Below are 15,841 nucleotides of genomic sequence, written 5' to 3' on the forward strand. Positions count from 1 at the left end.
GACACAAATTCATGTATGTATGTATGTATGTATGTATGTATGTATGTATGTATTTCCCCCCCAAGACAGGGGTTCTCTGTACCCCTGGCTGTCCTGGTACTCGATCTGTCAACCAGGCTGTCCTAGAACTCACAGAGATCTTCCTGCCTCTGCCCCCCAAGGCCTGGCATTAAAGGTGTGAGCCAGTACACCTAGCCCCTGTATATATTTTATGCTAAAGTTCTTTCTCTTTTGCCATTGCTTGCCCTTCACCGATTTCTGATCTATTTCTGGTAACCTTCCTTTATGCTTCACTGAGTCTTCCCTTTGCCCGTGAAAGGTTTTTATAATCAATATGAGGATTGAACCTAGGGTGCCACAAGCATGGTAGACTAGAGCTCTACCATTGAAGCTTTGTTTGAATTATTGATTGTGTATATGGATGTACACAAGCGTGTGTGTATATGGTTTGTGTATACACACGTATGTACACAGATACCATGAACCTGGGGCTCGTGTTTTCTCAGTTAGACTGGAAGCCAGCAAGCCCCCGGTGATCATCCTGTCCTTGATCCACTTTGGAGCTGGTGTAAAAGTCCGTGCCAATGATTGGCTTGTTCTATCAATGTTGAAATCTGGACTCTAGCTCTCATGGTTGTAGTGTTTGTCTTAGTCCCTGTTCTCTTGGTGAAGAGACACCATGACCACAGCAACTCTTTTTCGGGGGTTGGGAGTGTTTGAGACAGGGTTTCTCATACGCTTTGGCTGTCCTAGAGCTCACTCTGGCCTCAAACTCAGAGATCCGCCTGCCTCTGCCTCTGAGTACCGGGATTAAAGGAGTGCTCCACCACCACACAGCTGATCATGGCATTTAATTGGACTTGCTTACTGTTTCAGAGGTTTAGTCCATTATCCTTATGATAGGGAACACAGTGGTGCGCAGGCAGACATGGCTGCTGAGAGTTGTACATCTGGACTCACAGGCATCAGGAAGAGAGGGCACTGGGCCTGGTTTGGGCTTTTGAAAGCCAGAAGCCCATCCCCCAAGAAACGCACTTCCTTCAACAAGGCCACACCTCCTAATCCTTTCAAATAGTACCACTCCCTGGTGTCCAGGCATTCAAATCTAGAGCCTGTGAGTTCAGTCTCTTTCAAGCCCCCACAGTGTCCTTAACGACAAAGCAATTTCTCTGGCTCCAAGAATCATATGTAAACATTAAAATGGGGCCAGTATGATGACTCAGTAGGTCAAAGGCACTTGCTGCTGATCCTCAGTTTAATCCCAGGATTCCCACAGTTTGGCAGGAGAAAACTGACTCCAGCAAGTTGTCCTCTGGCTCCCCACAAGTGCATTGTGGCATGTTCCTCACACACAAATAAATAAATGAGATTAAAAATTTTAAATATTAGAACATTATCAAGGGGACCGGACAGATGACTCATCTGTTAAGAACATTGGCTACTCTTGCAGAGAACCTGGGTTTGGTTCCCAGAATCCACATGGTGGTTCACAAACATTCTTTTTTTGGGAGGGGGGGGTCGAGTTAGGGTTTCTCTGTAGCTTTGGAGCCTGTCCTGGAACTCGCTCTCTAGACCAGGCTGGCCTCAAACTCAGAGAGATCTGCCTGCCTCTGCCTCCTTAGTGCTGGGATTAAAGATGTGTGCCACCACTGCCCAGCTCACAAACATTAACTCCACTTTTAGGGGATTTGCCTCCACAGGAACCAGGTGTGCATGTGGTGTACATACATACATGTAGGCAAAACATTCATACACATAAAATCTATTTTTTAAAAAAAAGAATGTTATTAAACATACACAAATGTAAATAAAGTCATATACCGCTCAGCTTCAGCAGCTTGTTCTGTGTTCTTGTTTGTGTACCTTCATCTGATCTTGCTGCCTCGTGGCCTTTGTGAAGATGTTATTGTGGGTTACTCTGATGTGGGCATCATGAAACCTGGAAAAAAAAGCCACCATAGCATGTTAATTTACTCATTTAAACACACAACAGTAAAGTATACATGTAAAATTTTAAGTGATTTTTTTATTTCAAACACTTAGTGGTTTTATAAATATGGATCTTTATTCATTTTTAAGCTATTAAGATCAGGGTGGGGGATCAATAGGGCTGGGAACTTATATCATTTGATAGAATGCTTGCCTAGCATGCAGGAAGCCCTGACTTTGATCTCCTAGTACTGCACAGAACTGATGGTGTAGTTGTAGGCCTGCATTCTAGCACTGAAGAGGAGGGTCAGGAGTTCAAGGGTTGTCTCTACTACATAGCAAATTTGAGGTCAGCCTCTGATGCATGAAACCCTATTTTTAAAATTAAAAAAAAAAACCAAACCCAGAAACTGAAAGCACTAAAATCTGAAAGAAGTCTTGTTAAAACAGCCTTTCAATTTTCTTTCTTTTGCTCTAGGTGGTAAAAAGCACAGTCACAATCCAAGTCACAATGAAGTCTGATCCCTTTGTTAGTAATCTGTGTTCTAGGAACACACTTTTGCTTTATTATGAAAAATTAGCCAGGAGTAATCTAAGGTGTCATACATCTGTAATGTAAGCTACTTGAGAGGCTGAATCAGGAGGATTGAGTTTAAGGCCCACTGAGGCAACATAGCCAGACCCTCACCTCCCATCTCATTAAACAAAAGCTGACCTTCTCTTTTCTTTTATGTCTAGCATTAGACTTTGGTGGGGGCACATTCCTCAGAGTTTCTTTTAAATATTTTCTGAAGATATTGGATATATATATATATTGAATGCCAGAATTATGGACTCATACCAGTCTACTTCATGTTTCAATAGGAAAATATGATGCCATGGGACAGATCTTTATTGTATCTTGGGGATGGTAACACATCTATGTCAAAGCTCAGAATTCCAACAATACTGTTAATTTTCTAGTCATTTTAGGGGGAATGTGATTATTAGTGAAAAGTAAACATTTTTAAGCATATATAATTTTATTCTTTTAAACTCAGTGAGTAGGAAGAGTTGTTTTTGTTTTGTCTTGTTTTTGTTTTGTCTTGTTTAACTAAAAATTTGTGCTTTTATTGTCTTTCAGGTGCTGTAGGTAATATTGTGTTGCCCAAGTTGACCTTGAAATTCTTTGGTTTTAATTATGTCATATTGCATCCTCATTGCTCTCATTTTACCTTTTTAATTCCATTTTGTATTTATGATATATATTATATATATGTGAATGAGCAGGTAGAAGCACTTGCCAAGCCAGAACCACTGCCTGGTTTGGACCTATTGTGTAGCTTTATGCTCAGAGCATGACAGCCATCATCTTAACTAGCTCATTTGGAAATGACTCTCAAGACCACACCTGTTGACTCTTGGTGTTCCCTCATAGGAGAGGTAGGAAAAGTCATGGAACCTGAGGTTCAGTCTGTTCCCTCCTGAACCTCCTGGCTATTTGTGTGTAATTCTTCCCTGACTGTTTGTAGCTTCATGGTTTCTGAAGGTGCTGGAGTATGTAGTTGGCAGAGGGTTAACCAAATGGGCAGGCTCCCATGTACGCAACTATGCGGAAGTCGTCCATGCTGGTGTGAGAATTTCCAGTAGTGAGGCTACTCTGAGGTCACCGTGTGAGCAGTCAGCTCCTCATCTGAGCTCTGTAAGTCCAATAAACTTATTGGTTCCCCAAGTTCGACTTGGTAGAACTGGAATTGGGTTTCTGTGATCTATGAGGAGGGGGTAGATGGTTTTGTCTCCTTCCCCCAAAGTGTAAGAGTCCCCACAACAGATACATTGTTCCTTGAAGGTGGGGTGAAATGAGATGGCCTTTTAGTTTACAGTGCCTTTCTTAATTTGATGATTGTTTAATATTTTATTGGTTTCTAAAGTCCTCACTATAGAATCAAAGGAACACCGGTTTCTCTTTCTATACTAAAACCTTGCCTTTTCATTCAAAAACAATCTAAGTATTCTAGAAAAACTTGGAATCTATAAGAAAGTAAACAAGCATTTCATAATGTGTATGTGCTTCGAGGTGTAATGTGTACATAGTAAATGCATACAATTTAATCTGATTTTAAAATATGTTAATCTAGGGCAGAAGAGAAGATTAAAACTTTAATAGTATAAGCAAACAAAAATCTATGTTTTAATATAATTCTTGTGCTTTTTTAATAACTTACTCTAATAATTTTAGAGTCAACAATTCCACATTCAAAATACTTTAAAATGATTTTTTAATAACACAATATTCAGAGAATACATGTGTTCTTAACTGATGCAGCCATCAAGTCTCATTTGTTGGAAATACTTCTCAGTTGTATATATTGTTTGGTTGGGTTTTTGCTTGTTTTGGCTTTGTTGTTTTTGTGGTACTGAGTGAACCTAGTGACTTACACGCGTTGGTAAGTGTCCTGTCACTCACTGATGTTCCTAACCAATTCTTTGTTTATTTACTTACTGTCTTTGAGATTTGTTGGAGACAGGGTTGGTTGGTTGTTTTTTTTTTTCTATGTTGCTCAAGATGGTCTTGAATTCCTGGGCTTAATGCTCCAATCTCCTGGGGCTACAGGTATAGACCGATTTGTAGACTCTTGGTTATTAAAAAAAAAAATTATTTTTTATTCTGTCATTTTAAAAGATCTTTTAATTCTGTAAGGAGTTTTTGTTTTGTCTTGTTTAACTAAAAATTTGTGCTTTTATTGTCATAATTTCAAAATCTGCTTGTGACTTGATCACTTGGCCCTTTCTTCGAAATGCTCAAATCTCTTACTAGCCAACATTCTCCTAGATCTGTGATTAGACGCAACACACTCAGCCTCAGCCCAGTCTTGGGACTTTAACTTTTTTCCGGAAGATAGGCTTAGTCTTCCCACTGTAGCCACTCTGTTTCTAGCTTTCCCTGGGCATACTGAAAATCTTGATCTTCTTAGACTGTATCACTTTTTGGGGCTGGTGCTTGCCACATTTCTTGCAGAAAGCCAGCAGATCTTAGAAACATTCACGGTGTGTGTGAGAACGCTTTCAGCACAGAAAAGAGTTTTGTGTTTATTTATTTATTTTTATTTTAAAGTCAAGTTTACTATTTTTATTTTAATTTTTATTATTTTTAGCTTCCTGGATGTGTGTGGGGTATGCACGCATGAGTTCAGGTGTCCAGAGAGGCCAGAGGCATTGGGTTTTCTGAAGCAGGAGTCTTAGGCAGTTAGAGCTGTTTGACCTGGGTGCTGGCACCGAACTCAGATCCCCTGTTCTCTGTACTCAGTACTGTTAACACCTGTGGCTGTTCTATACCCCCTGTTTTCCCTTATTAAAACTTCTAGTCCAGCCTGGCCTGATGGAACGCACCTCAGGATGCTGAGGTGAGAGGATTACTGTGAATCCAGGCTAGTCTGGGTTTTTAAAGGAGACCCTGTCCCAAAAGAACAAAGACACAAATTAACGACAAAAACCCAAGGTCTAGCCAAGTTTAATAACTCACACCTGTGGTCCAGCATTCTAAGGTTGTGGGCAAAAGAGCTGAGAGCTGAAGACCAGCATAGGCTCCAAAATGAGACCCTGTCCCCAAACAAAAAGAAAAATGAGTTGGTTGTGGTGGCCCATGCCTTTAATCCCAACACTTGAGAGTCCAAGCAGAGGCAGGCAGATTTCTGTGAGTTCCAGGGCAATCAGGGGTACAAAGAAACCCAGTCTCAAAACAAAAGATAAGGATTAGGGTGTACTTTAGCCTCCCCATCTGCAGCCTGGCTACACATCAGGCTCTCCTATGGAACCTCCAAGAAAGGCGGTGAGTGGGAGTTTTGTGTTTAGTATGCTAGTTCTGTGTACTGTGATTGAATATCCTTGTAATGGTTGGTTAACCCATACCCATCTCCAAGCAGATATCTCTATATTCCTTTACAAAGTAGTTTTCCTAATTCCCTACCCTAGATAGGATGATGCATTAGGCTAATTCAGTGCCTTCTGGCTATTCAGTCTGTTATTTCTCAGGATACTTTCTCTTAGTAGTTGAAACGTACTGTTTATTTCACAGTTATTTCTCCTTGGATTAACATTTCCTTTTAACCCTTTATATGTGTATGTATGTTACTTTGAACTATCTTGTCCTTCTGAGTTAATTGAAGACAGTAGCAAACTTGAAGTCCGCACTCCGAGAGTTTGATAACCATGCTCACTTACCTTTTAAAACTGGTTGCAGCATTGCACACCTATAAGCCAAACACTCTGGAAACTAAAGCAGGAACATCACAAATTGGAGCTTTGCCTGAACTATGTAGAAATGCTGTCTTAAACTTTTGAGCTTGTTGATGGTATGCTAACCATAACCTAGAACATCTGTATTCCATAATACGCTCAGCAGTTCAGTTTCTTCATTGTGTCATCTAAACTTGGTGTTTTCTTTCCCAATTTCTAGGTTACCATCGCTAAAGCCAAGGTGGATTTCTCCAGTGTGGTGTGCCTGCCCCCTTCCGTCATTGCTGTGAATGGGCTGGACGGAGGAGGGGCTGGCGAAAATGATGATGAACCAGTGCTCCTGTCCCTGTCTGCTGCCCCCAGCCCCCAGAGCGAAGCTGTTGCCAATGAACTGCAGGAGCTGTCCCTGCAGCCCGAGCTGACCCTGGGCCTCCATCCTGGCAGGAACCCCAATTTGCCTCCACTCAGTGAGCGGAAGAATGGTGAGTCCTTTAGAGATTCCTACATTGCTTGGTTCACCAGAGTCTCCATGTTTATGGCTTTATAGACCTTGTCTTCATGTTGTGAAAGTTTTTGTTTTAATAATCCCTCCCCACTTTTTTCTTTTGGTTTTTCAAGACAGGATCTTTTTGCGTTGCCCTAGTTGTCCTGGAACTCATTCTGTAGACCAGGCTGGCCTCAAACTCAGAGATACACTGTCTCTGCCTCCTAAGTGCTGGGATTAAAGTCATGTGACACCCAAGTAAATATTTCTTGTAAATAGAGAAACAGCTTATTTTAGTTGCATCCAACATTTCCTGCATGGTTACTGTGGCTGCTTTAACTTTCCTTCCTGTTACTCTGCTGATTCCAACCCATTCTGTCCATTAATTCATCAGTTCCGCAGATGTTTGGTGAGTATCAACCAGTTGAGGATCAAGTGTCAGGCACATGAGCCTGTCAGGAACATTTCACATCCAATTGTTACATGTCACAGCCTAGCCTATAACCCCACCTGACTTAGACAGGCTCAGGAAGGTCATAAGACTACAGTTGAACAGAATGGCCCAACGTTCTGCTAGTAGATTCTTAAATAGGGTGGTGACATAGGTCTGCTTTTGTACCACCGTAAAGTCAAAAAAATTCTAAGTTGAATCATTGTTAGGTCAGGAACTCTGTGTTCTTCTACTTATCTATGATTATTATTTAATATTTGCATTATGAGTTAGTAATATATGTATTTTGTGATCTAATCTCTTAATCACTGCAATTGCCCTTCAAAATACCAGCCTTATCTCTATCTTCTGTGTTGATATGTTGTTTTAATTAGTCTTACCTAATAGTCTTTCTCTGTTTCTTAAATTGTTTTGGCTGCTCTTACCCTTTAAGTTTCCCATGATTTTTTGTTTGTTCTTGTTTTTTGTTTCAGTTTTTGTTTTTGTCTTTTGAGACAGGGTTTCTTGTTTAACAGCCCTAGTTGTCCTTGAATTCACTTTGTAGACCAGGCTGGCCTTGAACTCACAGAGATCCACCTGCCTCTGCCTCCTCAGTGCTGGAATTATTGCCCAGCTATTTCCCATGATTTTAAGGTTACTTATTTTCTGCAAACAAAACAATAGCAACAAAAGAGATAATTTTTTTCTCAAAAAATGTTAAAATACATAATAGAGTTTTGTAATGAGCATGTTTGTTCTTCACTACCTTTTTAAAGATTTATTTGTGTGTGTGTGTGTTACTTGCATGTATGGATGTGCCCTATGTGTGCCTGGTGCCTTCAAAGACTAGAAGAGGGCTATCAGATCCTCTGGAACTGGAGTTGTAGATGGTTGTGAGCTACAATGCCAGTACTTGGTACTGAACCTAGATCCTCTGCAAGAGCAGTATGATGGTTTGAATAAAAATGGCACCCATAGGCTCATAGATTTGACTACTTAGTCATCAGGGAGTAGCATTACTTGAGAAGGATCAGGAGACGTGGCCTTGTTGGAGGAAGTGTGTCACTGGAGGCGGGCTTTGAGGTTTCAAAAGCCCAAGCCAGGCCCAGTGCCTTTCTCTTCCTGTTTCCTATGGATCTAGATGTAGAACTCTGAGCTGCTTCTCCAACCCTGTGTCTGTGTGCTCCAGTGCTTTCCACCATTACTAAACCTCTGAAACTGTGAGGAAGCCCCAATTAAATGCTTTCTTTTATAAAAGTTGCCTTGGTTATGGTGTTTCTTCACAGCAGCATCACTGTAACTAAGACAGACAGCAAGGGCACTCAACCACTGAGCTGTCTCCAGCCCTCTACCATTGACTTTTTTTGTGTGTGTTCACAATCTTTTTTTTTATTAAATTTTTTTTTTAATTAAAAATTTCTGCCTCCTCCCCGCCTCCCTTTTCCCTCCCCTCCCCTCTTCCATTGACTTTTTTAAGAGGGTAAGAAATGGGAGTTAGACTGGGTCTCATTGTATGGATTGGGCTGGCCTTATTGGTCTTCCTGCCTTAGGCTCTTAAGTGTTGTGATTACAGGTGTGTGTCACCTTGCTGAGCTCTACCTTCAACACTTCATGTATCTTTGTCCATCTCTTTTATCAATTCATCTTATTTGTGTGATGTACTTCAAAGTAAGGTTCAGACACTGGTACACTGCTTGTTCCTGAAACACAGCATCACCTGTCTTCTTTATTGAGCTGTCACAGTTTAAACACATTTGTTTGTAACTAGTATTTACAACTGAAGAAATAATAAAACATTGCCAAAAACCAGTTCCCACTGGGCTCAGGAGGCAGAGGCAGGAGGATCTCTTTGAGTCTGAGACCAGCCTGATCTACAGAGGGAGTTCCAGGACAACCAGGGCTACACAGAGAAACCCTGTGTCAAACCAAAACAAAAAACAAACAAGCAAAAAGCCCAGCTCCCTTGTGCCTGTTTCCAACCAGTGCTTCTTTCCATCTGCTCCCAGGAAATTATCATTCTGGTGTCTGATGTTATCAGCTAGTTTCACTTTGTTCTTTTTGTTTAATTTCTTGTTTATTTGGAGATGGTGGTGTCACCATGTTACCCAGGCTACCTGAAACTCAGGGCTTAAACAGTCCTGCCTCAGCCTCCTGAGTCAGTGAGTCTGATCTGCTGTGCTGACATTGTACTCGGTTTTATACTTCATCTAGAAACAGAATCATCCTGTGTGTCTTCTCTTGGCTGCTTTGATGCATCTTTGAAGTTCATCTTTGTTGTCTGTGACTGCAGTTTCTCTAAACAGTTGGTAAACATTTAGATTGTTTTTAATACAGGGCTACTATGACTCATGCTTCTGTAAAACTCATTTCTTTTGGTGTATCAATTGGGATTCTGGCTTAAACTATATAATTTATAAGAAAATGTGGAAAATTTATACTTAAAAATATATGGGTCTTGGGCCAGTGGAATGGCTCAGTAGGTAAAGGTACTCAGTTGTCAAAGCCTGAGGACCTGAGTTCAATCCCCAGGACCCACATGGTGGAAGGAGAGAGGACCAACTCCCACAAGTAGTCCTCTGGTCATCATACATGTATCATACATCATACGTGCACACACACCAAATAAGCAAATGTAATTAAAAATAACTTAAATATATGATGTTTTGTGCCTCTTTCTGTCCATTAATTAGTTTTATATCTGGTCATATATGTTTTCTGTACTATCTTAGCCTGTTTTTACAAGCGTCTCCAGAAAGATCATGTAAATATATAGTTAGATTTTTTTCCCCTAGCCACACTTCAGTTAGTGCTCCCCTTTCTTCTGCTTTACTCAGTTGCTCTTTATCATCACCCTCTTCACCTCTGCTGTAATCAGACTCTCCATCCAGCAATGTTAGGGCGCCTTTAGAAGTCAATACCAGTATTGTCCCTCTCCCCAAATCCTGCAATGCCTTCCCAAGATGCTTCTGGTCAAACTACATTTCTATGTTGCGGCCTGGTTTCTTGCCTCTTTGGTCCATCTATACTGACTTTTTTTTTTTTTTTTTGCTATTTATTTCCTCCCTTCCATCCTATTCAGCCTCCCTTACCCACTCCCTCCTCTCTCCTTTCTTATTTTTGTAGTGCTGGGGGCCAACTCAAGGCCTCCTGCATGCTAGGCTAGTGCTCTGCCACTAATGCCCACCTTCCTCAGCTCTCTTGTTCTTGAACACAGGATCTGTACTGTAGTCCTTCCCTCCCAAGTTCTCCTGAAGAGCCCCTCCCATTACTCTCACCTGCTATTTGTGTATGTTGTTATTTGTATTATTTCTTTCGATGGTACATTTTATAAGGGCAGAAACTTTATTTCGTTCATTAATGCATGGCAGACTGTTGACTTACAGTGGAATCCAAGTACTTATTGGGAGGATAAATGAATGTTTCATTATTTTTTCCTAATGGGAAAACTTTTTGTTTGTTTGCTTATTTATTTTAGTTTGGTCTGGTTTTTCAAGACAGGTTTTCTTTGTGTGCCTTGGAGCCTGTCCTGGAACTCACTCCGTAGACCAGGGTGGCCTTGAATTCACAGAGATCCACCTGCCTCTACCTCCCAAGTGCTGGGATTAAGGGCCTGCACCACTACCACCTGGCTTTTTGTTTTGTTTTAAAACAGGGTCTTGCTGTGTATCACTGTCGTGTCTGGAGCTCCCTGTGTAGACCAGGCTGGCCTTGAACTCCTAAAAATTCTGTTTCAAGTGCTGGGATAAAAGGCATACACCACCAAACTTGGCTGGAACAACTGGTTTTTACATTTATAGTTTTTAGCAGATTGTTTGGGAAGTAAGGGGCCCCCACAAGATTTTTGTGTATTCTTTTTCTCATTTCTAATCCCCTGTTCCTGGATGAAGTGACATCAGCTTACTTATTTGATAATGGAAAAAAGTTCATCTAGAAGAAAAGATGGAATATAGAAAAATAGAAAGGGGCTAGTGTGATGGCTCAGTGGTCAAGAATGCATGCTGCGCAATCCCGAGGACCTGAGTTAGGATCCTAGCACCATGGGACCAGCTCTGAGAGATCTGACACCCTCTTCTGGCCTCATGCACCTGCACACATAAATGAAATAAATTTAATACAATAGAAAATATGGGGTTCCTGTGGAGATGAGTGCTGTGGTGCTGTCTCTGCTTTGTTTGGGGAGTCAGGATGCTGTTCCTCTGAGTGAGGAGGAATGGGGTGAAGGATGACAGGCAGCAGACTCAAGTAAACTCCTTTGCCTGGGCTGTATGTGGAGGAAGTTATTGCCAATGAAGAGACAGTAAAGTCATCTCAGAAGACAGCTGAAGGTGTTGGGCTTAGGTGGGGATCCTTAGTCTGTCTGTCTGTCTGTCTGAACTTATATAGGGAAGTCTCTGTCCTCATGTTCAGACTCTCAAGAGTCACTGTTGGTCATTATCTTTGCTCTTCACATCCTAGAGACTTGACTACTGTGTCTTTGTCTAAAACAACCTGTCAGGTTCATCAGTGCTGTTTCTGTTGTGAATGGAGTAGGCCCTCTAGTCTATTATCCTGTTGATCTTTATGCAGTTTGACATGGCCAGCCATTGTAGACATTTTAAAGCCTTCCTCTATTGACCTTACTCTTGGCTTTTTCATGTGTTTCTCTGTACACTACCTTTTCTGCTCAACTCGGACCTTTTGCTCTGATTTCCTACTTCCTCCTTACATTGCGTTCCTATCCTGAGTAAGAGGTTGGGTGTGCTGGTGAGCAGGCACTTCTAGATTTTCCACATTAGCAGGGAGGTCAGGGTCAGAGGAGAAGTGGAAAACCCCTGCAGAGACTGTGATGTGAGAGAGCCTGGCATTTTAGAGCAGAGGAAGTCCTGGAGTGTGAAATATGCACAGATGGACTGTGTGTGGAGAAGTGAAAGGTTGGCTTTTCAGATGGGCTTTATTTCAAATGCCTTACGTGGAAAAGCAGTGAGTTAGTAGGCGTCCATAAGGGGCAGTTGGTAGTTAGGCTCCTGACACCTGTTTACTGAAGAGTTGGTGCCCTTGGGACCATGATTCTCAGCCTTTCTAATGTGGTCCTTTAATACAGTTCCTCGTGTTGTGGGGACCCCCAACCATGAAATGATTTTGTTGCTATTGTTATGAATCATAAAGTAAATATCTGATGTGATCCCCCCCCCCAAAGGGTCACAACCCACAGGTTGAGAACCATTGCCTTAGGCGATGCCTTTGTTTACCCTAGACTTTGATGGCCACACTGGGGAAAGTTGCTAAGAAAAGTCCAAGGTGTGTGCTTTTATTCCATTCCTTTATTTTCTTTGAGCTGAGCATCTAGGTCAAAAAGGACACATTGAAAAGCCTGTGGGCCGTGTCCACTTGGAACTCAGAGATGCTCCGGTCTCAAGTCACTCTGGCGCTCAGTAAATGAGTATATTATAAACTTCTTTTACTTACTCTATATTCATTCCTAAATATTAGCTATCAGCTAGGTGAAATGTAAATGACGGAAATGATTTTTTTTATTCTTTTGCTCATCATAGCTAGTATTCCATCATCTTCTATACATCTGTGATTTAGCCATTTTTATTGCTGTGTCTTACATGTTTTCATGGATACTATTCCATAACAGAAAAAAAAAATCTGTCTCACTGGATGGTGCCGTACGCATTTATCCTAGCACTCAGGAGGCAGAGGCAGGTGGATCTCTGAGTTTGAGGTCATCCTGGTCTACAAAGAGAGTTCCAAGACAGCCAGGAGTTACACAGAAAACCCTGTCTTGAATAAAAAACAATAAAAAACAAAAACAAAACAAAATAATCTGCCTCATCTTTCCCTCAAACAAATAAATGAAATAAATAAATAAACAAATAAAATCTTGTTAAAAATCTTTCACAAGCTGTATGTGGTGACACACACCTTTAACCCCAGCACTCAGGAGGCAAAGGCAGGAAATCTCTTGATTTTGAGGCTATTCTGATCTACAGAGCCAGTTCAGGACAGTGAGGGCTCCATAGAGAGACTCTGTCTCGATAGATACAGGTAGGTAGGTAGATCTATACCACTTGTGGAATTTGTATTGTTCTTTGTTTCACACTGCACAATTGATGTCTTTATGTATTGTGGTATGTGTGCAAGCATACCTCATAATATACTGGACATTGTGTATTTTCTTTGTAATTATAAGTAATGCTAAACCATTTCTCAGTGTGGTTATGTAGTTTGTACAGTTACAGCAGTGTGTCAAAGCTCAGACTTGGATGGCTGCTTTTTACAGTGTCCTTCGCTGCTGGCTGTATAAAGATGTCACCTCTTTTTTTTTCCCCCCTCAGAGACAGGATTTCTCTGTATCTATGGAGCCGGTCCTGGAACGAGCTTTTGTAGACCAGGCTGGTTGTGAACTCACAGAGATCCGCTTGCCTCTGCCTCCTGAGTGCTGGGATTAAAGGTGTGCGCCATCACCGCCCAGCAGATTTCTTTTACAAAGCAGCAAGTTAAATCTTTCTATTTCATTTTTTCTTGATGACTCTACAGAGCTCTTTAAATATTGTACATATAAGATTGCTGTTGCTGAACGTCTGCAGATATCCTCTCCCATGCTGATATGTTTTTTTCTCTAGAGTATCTTTTTTAAAATGTTTTTTTTTTATGTTCATTGGTGTCTCACCTGCATGTGTGTCTGTGTGAGGGTATCCAATCCCCCATAACTGGAGTTATAAACAGTTGTGAGCTACCATGTGGGTGTTAGGAATTAAACACAAGTCCTCTGAAGAACAATGGAAGAGCAATCAGTGCTCTTAACCTCTGAGCTGTCTCTCCAGCACATATAGTATCTTTTTGTTGTTGTTGTTGTTAATTGTGTGTGTGGTGGGATGGGGGTCTTGAATTTGGATCTCAGACATGCTGGGGAAGCGCTTACCACTGAGCTAACCCGCAGTCCCTCTTAAAGGATCTTTTGATGAAAATTCTAAATTTAATATAGTCGTTTGTTTTTTCCACCTATTATTGTTTGGTTTCAGGGGTTTTGTTCTTTTTGTTTGTTTTGAGACAGAGCCTTTCTGTACAGTACAAGGTAACCTTGAGTTCACAAATGGTTGTCTATCTCAGCCTCCTGAGTACTAGAATTGTAGACCTGCTTGTAACTGGGTCCTTTTTTGCAGAAACACTGTGACTTGTGTTTCTGCAAAAATTTTTGTATGGGCCAAAGTAAAGCCCCCGTTTCCCTTCAAATGGATTGCCATTTACTAAAAAGACTCTCCTTTCCCCACGAGTCTTTGCATTGTTCATGTGCTAAGATTTACTGATGTGTAGGTGTGTTTCTGAGTGCTGTGTTTGCTCCATGGGTCCTTTGATCTTTGCCTACTCAAAGTCTTCATAATGGGAGAAGCAACTCCTTCTTCTACCTGTTCTTTTTCTAAGAGTGAATTTTTTGTCTGTTCTTGGTTTGTTTGTTTGTTTTTTTTGGCTTTTTTTGTTTTTGTATTTCCTTTTGAATTTCAATATTGCTGTGGGGATTTGGTTGAGATGACATTAAGTCTGTAAACTAGGAGAACTGATATTTTTAGATTATGTTCTAATTCTATATGAAGTCCCCTAGTTTCCTTTGTGGTGATCTTTCATGTGCTTTGTTCCATTTGCTTTTCCCCATTTGTTTTTGTGACGCTGTGAATTGAGTCAGGCCCTGCGTGCCAGCTATAGCCTCAGCCCTCCATTTCCCTCCAAATGTTTTTTATACTTCGATACTGGTGCAATGTTACCTTTGCTTTGAGTTCCCTTCTTTAGCCGATCCCAAATATTTTCCTGAAAGAGACTGTGATCGCTGTCTAGGCTGCTGACTGGGGTCGGAAGAGCTGTGAGAAGAGAGAATGGAAGTGAAAAGGTCAAATTTATTCCCTTCAAAGTGCCTTTTCCTTCTCATTTCTGTTTTGCACGTTTTCACAGCCAGGGGAGAAAGGGCCAGTCTTGTGTGTTTTCCCATAGAGGGATGCCTGTGTACTTTCGCACCACAGTGCCACACAGGAGGTTCTAATTAATTGTTGAGAGAAGTAAAAATCTTGAGTAGGCAGTTTCAGATCCAAATTATAATATTTTCTTGGGTAAAGAAAAGAGACCTTTAAAACTGTGTTCCCCAGGAAGCCTCAAGGATTTTCCAGATTTAGTCTCACTTGAAAATGTCCAAATCTTAAGATTCATTAAACGTCTATTTATAAAGCGACTTAGAGATTTTCCTAAACTACTCCATCCCGGTCTTAAAGATAACCAGGTTTCCATCTTGTTTGTCAGATGTTGAGCCAGGCTCCTGGTGAACAGATACTAGAGAGAAGCCCCTACTCCAAAAAAATAGACAGTAGAAACAAAAACCCAGCTCCTCATAGATCCACCCCGCATTCCAGGGAAAACCGCTGTCAGCGTGTGGTGCGCTTCCTTCAGTGCTCTTCTGCATTAGCACTGTTGGTTTATGAATTATGTGTCCTGTGTCTTAAGAGTTTTCATATGCTGTTGAATATATTTTTTTTTGTCTTCCCAGTTGGGTAATTAGTTTGTATTTTTTTTAGATGATAATGGTTTGATTGAACATCTCTTAAAGCTCGTGTGTGTACTATTTTCTTAGAAATAGAAATACTGACTTAAAGTGTTTGACCATTTTAATGTTGGAAAATTTATTCTTGGACCCCTTTTAGTTACGCTCTGAGAATTAGAGAGTAATGAACAAGACAGGTGAGGATCTCATGTCATTAACTTACAGTTGAATGAAAGAGAGAAAGATTAAACAAGAGTTATATAAACCAATTCAT

General features: G+C 41.0%; 1 protein-coding gene across 3 annotated transcripts in view; it reads left to right on the forward strand.

Moving 5' to 3' along the window:
* Positions 1 to 15,841, forward strand: part of Mrtfa (myocardin related transcription factor A) — a 173,050-nt gene that overhangs the window by 59,348 nt on the left and 97,861 nt on the right. For all 3 annotated transcript variants that reach the window (XM_075959821.1, XM_075959820.1, XM_075959822.1), the window contains exon 2: positions 6,365 to 6,626. The gene's annotated coding sequence lies outside the window, so the exon portion shown is untranslated. The remainder of the gene's footprint in view (positions 1 to 6,364; positions 6,627 to 15,841) is intronic.

This window comes from Microtus pennsylvanicus, chromosome 2 (genome assembly GCF_037038515.1).
Source record: "Microtus pennsylvanicus isolate mMicPen1 chromosome 2, mMicPen1.hap1, whole genome shotgun sequence".
Taxonomy (NCBI): Eukaryota; Metazoa; Chordata; class Mammalia; order Rodentia; family Cricetidae; genus Microtus; species Microtus pennsylvanicus.